This window comes from Manacus vitellinus, unplaced genomic scaffold (genome assembly GCF_001715985.3).
Source record: "Manacus vitellinus isolate BGI_N305 unplaced genomic scaffold, ASM171598v3 scaffold_37_pilon, whole genome shotgun sequence".
NCBI classification, from domain to species: domain Eukaryota; kingdom Metazoa; phylum Chordata; class Aves; order Passeriformes; family Pipridae; genus Manacus; species Manacus vitellinus.
Genome location: NW_021940517.1, coordinates 3,665,812 through 3,670,724, shown reverse-complemented (window position 1 = coordinate 3,670,724; position 4,913 = coordinate 3,665,812).

The following is a 4,913-nucleotide window of genomic DNA, read 5'->3' as shown; positions in this document are numbered from 1 at the left end:
GCCCTGTTGAATGGCCTGACTGCTGACAGCAAATGTTCTGACTGCAGCTCTGAACCCTCAGTTCAGCTCAACTCTCCTGGTTCTCTCCTGAGCTGGATCATCATGTACAGCCCCTCAGCTGTTATGCTGGTGGAACTGGAAGGATACGGTGACAGCATGGGTGTAATCAATGAGCATCTAATACTGAGTTCATATTTAGAAATCTAAATAAGTGGTATAGCTCTTTCACTGTGCTGAACACTGATTGAAGGGATGACTGTGCTGACATGGGGGCTAGCATTTCCCTGGGGGCTCTTCAGTAATGTCAGTGGCATCCGAGAAACCCTTACAAAATCTGGAAAAAGAGAAGGCAGCCGAACCTGATCAGAACAGTGAACTCCTATATAAATTCAGAGTTAAATATTTACTTTTATGCTGTCATTTCCAGGACCTGAAAGACTAAAGGAAATTATGTCAATATTGGAGTGTAGAGACAATGGGCACTTTTATTGCTGGGTACGTTAAACAGGTCTTCCGGCCCATCTGGATCTTCAGCAGCAATGTGCTCATTCATTTCAGGTTCATCTTTCATTACTCATTAGTGATGGATCTTTTTTCTTTGTAGAAAAACACACATGCAGAAGAAATTGTGATTTTTTTTCTTAATGTACCAACTAACACTTTCTCATCTCAGAATGGCTCCAGGTCTTTATAAAAAAAAGCTTTTGTAACCCAAAAAAAAAAAAAAAAAAAAAAGGAGGGTTAAAGAATAGCTTCTTTGTTTAGAAAGCTACACTTTCAGGCTTTGAGAACTTGCTTCACTAAATCTAGTACACTGCTCCCTGCAGTTATGTCCAGAAGATTTGAAACCCATTAATGGAACAGATATACAGGAAGCTGAGGGACAGGAACAGTCACACCGCAGAAATTTAATGACCCATCTAATGTTGCATTTTGGTTTCAAAATAAACATATCAGATGCTGCAGAGAGATGTAATCCCCTAATAGGGAATTGCACCCACTGCTATGAGTGATTTCTTCACAGCACAAAACATCCTGGTTCTGGCTTATGCCACAATGCTGGAGACTGGACACCTGCTCCCTTTTCCCCTATCCCATGCAGGTCAATTGTATCTTACAAGCTGAATTTTTTGCTATTATAGATACATAATTCCCTTTTTTTAATGGATGTCTTTGGATGGACAATATGACAGTGACATCTATTAGAACTGTTAGTGCCAAAAATAAGCAGTTGTTTGGCTTGCCAATCACATCCAGCAGCCATCCGCTCTACCTGCAAGCACCCAAGCAGCCAAAGCCCTCATCCCAGTGCTCCTGGCTGCTCCCAGGAGCTCAGGGCTCTGACCATGGCAGCAGCACTGTGGGATGAGCCACAGATGGGGCTGGGCAAGGAGCAGCACCCTCATCCCACTGCAGCTGCAGCTGGCTGATCCCCCCAAACAAAGTATCTTCCACAAAGATATGGTGGGAGAATGTGAGACTGACAGTACTGACAAAGTCCTGTGCAGACAAACTGAGCCTTTTCTGGGGTACTGTTTCAGAAAACCTATGTTTTTAATAACTGTAGGAATTAAGCATCTTGGAGACTTTCTCTGAAGAAACTGGAGAGTAACTCAAATGTTGCCATAGCACGGAGGTCTGACAGACCTTTGGACGGATGGGCCAACTGACAAGCAGACAAACCTCAGGAAAACCAGAAAAGTTCAACAGTGTAAATAATTTAGTTCCTTTTTTAAACCATTGCACTTTCAGCTACTTGATAGCACAAGCTTGAGTGATTGTGTTTGGAGTTGTGCTGGAAAAAGTGTCTGTACGATTACACTAAATTAATTTCTATAAAGACCATTTATCTCCACCATGCATGTTACCTTACTGATTTTCTTTTTTTTTGTTTTGTTTTCCTCTTACAAAGCAGTGCATTGAGGCAGTGCTGAACAGATAGACTAATCAGGGCCAAGCTTTCTACAGACCTGTTAATTTTTACTTCAACACCACTCCTATTTTTCAAATACATGAGTAAATCTGGGACCCTGAGTTCCCGATGGATTAATATTTCCTCTCTCTGTGATTATAGTCTTCTACTTTTAAGGGAAAATTCTTTTCTCTGGAGTTGCAAAACATATTTCTCTCAGCTTCTTCAGGACAAGTGATAAAACATTTTGCCCAAGTATGCTATGCTTTTATAGCACAGTTTAATGGGGTTGCATGTCTAATAAACTGTTTGCCTGGATTGTGGTTCTGTGATTTATGAGCCTTCAGAATTCATAAACTGACAGCAAACTTGTCCCTGCTCAGTTCATTCTTCATCATTATATGTGTGTCTTCATGAAGATCAGGACATTCTCTCCCCCCTAAATCTCTCCTGTTACCTAAAACTCAGAAATCTGTCCAAAGGCAACCATTGATTACATCAAAGAGAGTATAAGTACATGGGTCTGATGAACAGTCAAGTGACATTTGGGCTGCCTCCTAGTCCATTCTTTACAATTTGATGTTATTGTGCCTGAAGACCATTGGCTTTTAGACTGCCAGTCCCAAGAGGACCTCTGTGATGTGCTGCCAGAGTTAGCATGGGCTACCCTGTGCAGTCTAGCCATCAATTCTCTACCTTGCTCTGAAGCAACTAATTTTTAAAGCATACAAGGGAATAGCTCAATCTCTGTCTGAGGCATCCATTGAGAGACTGTCAAAATGTTACTGGATCAGGAGATGTTATATATGATACAGGCTAAGCATTTTAATGGATCTTTACCTACTGAAGAAGATGGAGCACTAGATGCTCCTCGAGTCTTCACAAACTTGAGTGAGAAACTACAGGCTTGAAAAACACACACTAGCACCACTCTGTACAAAGCCCAGTGACGGGACTTCTAAAACATGCTGTGTTTCATAATCCCATCCCTCCTGCTGAACTTCTCCCTGGGTGAAGGACTGGAAACATCACGGAAGCTGCCCGCCCTGAGACACGCTGCCAAGAAGCTTTCTTTTACAATTACTCCATACTAAACCACATTGTAAGATAATTATTTCATTAGTTGGAATGCCTGTTGGGACAGAGCAATCTTTGCCCTCTCCTTTTCATCTCCAGTTAGGAACAACATGGGAAGAGCTGCAGAGGGAAGAGAAAGCCTTTGAACACCCGTGTGTTTACTTCTCTTTAATAGCTCTGAATCCAGAGAAAGTTAGGGAGTTCACTGACAAGAGTTAAATCATCAACAGACCTGGCCAAGAAATTCACAAGCCTTACATGATTTGTCTTATTCTGTGTGATAAAAGTGCAAGGAGAGTTGAAGATATAATGGTCTGCTTGACCAGCTGATATCAGGCATAGCAGTTTTATTAATTCCCAGGACTATCCATTATATTCCTACTCTGAAAAGCAGGTAGGTGATCACTCTGCTTTGCCATTAGTCATTATAGAGTTAATCAAACATAATGAAACATTTAATATAAGCAAGCCCTAGGCAATAGACAGGACAAGATTCAAACCTTTCAGAGAAATGGATTGCTGCTCTCTGATGAGTAGGCTGAAAAAAGTAGGATACTTCTTAGACAAATAGGACTGAAGAACACAGACTTTGACTATAAAGACAGACATGCTGTTTTAACTGTTTAAAATCCTGTTTTAACTATCATCTGGAAAACAAGACGCTGAAATAAATATATGCTTTTTGGAAACTTTCTCAGTATTTCTTCGGCACACATAAGCTTGACACATTTCAGAAAGGGAAGCCTTGCTGAGTTTTGTCCATAGAAGATGTGTAGTGACAGTTGCATCAGGGTCTCAGAAACAATTGAGGGCTGCAACAAATCTTGTTGCATGAAGATGGTGACAGCCCCTTTCAGTGTGCTCCCATATGTCCTTCTGAGACATGCAGTGGTGTGGTTAAGCACCAAAACCCTTCAGAATGGCTTACCCGAGTTTTATCAGCACATGGACTGATAGCTAATCCAAAGCCATGTGCTTTTTCCAATTGCATATGAGTTTTTTGAAATGAACTCCAAGTTATTTTATTCTTATCACTATAAAGAGCAATTGGCTCAGTGGGTATTGATTTGCAACACATGTATATGGAGAGTTTTGATTGCTAATTGAAAAAGGGTAAATCCAGTGAGCCGTATAAGATTTGCAATGTAACAGGAAAACTTATTAAAGGAAAAGTATCAACTTGATAAATAGTACATTTAGAGTTCCTTTCCCTTGAGCTTATTAAAGCAACCATGACTGGTATTGATCATCAGAGGTAAAAATTGGATCCAAACAGCAAAGGGTAAATAAAGGTAATGTATCCTAGAATGGTTTTGTTTTCAATATTCAAACAAGTCATCTGGATGATTGTCTCCAAATCGGTAGCTCCACATTTAAGTATGCAGTCACACAGCATGGACACTAAAATCAGTAAGATCTAGAGTCACCAATATCTGCGCTTGCTTGTTCCAGTTGTGTTTGAAACACATACATATAGCTGGTGTTTTGCTACATACTGTGCACAAAGCTCATTCTCAGGACAATGCCACTGAGAAATGGATTGGATCTATGATTAATTTGATCCTGTATATGCTACAACATGCAAATACTTGCACCTGCACACAAAGGCATAAAATCAAAATGCAGGTTATTTGTTATGAAAGTAAAATTAATCTGTGGTCACACTGTTTCAGAAAACTAGAGTATTTCAAATCATCACGCTCTTCCTTTGGCTTTTTATTTATCTTGAACTCTATAGCCATTGCAAAGTGTGCATGATAGACACTTTCTTCTAATCAAAATTGGAAGTGGTTTACTTTGCAGAACAAAAACAGAGAAGAGGTAGGGAAAGAAGCATCAGAGGATGGATCCAGGGATCCTGCAGGTGTGTGTACTGTACCACATGGGATTTCCACAGTTCATCTCATTGCTCTACAATGGCCTT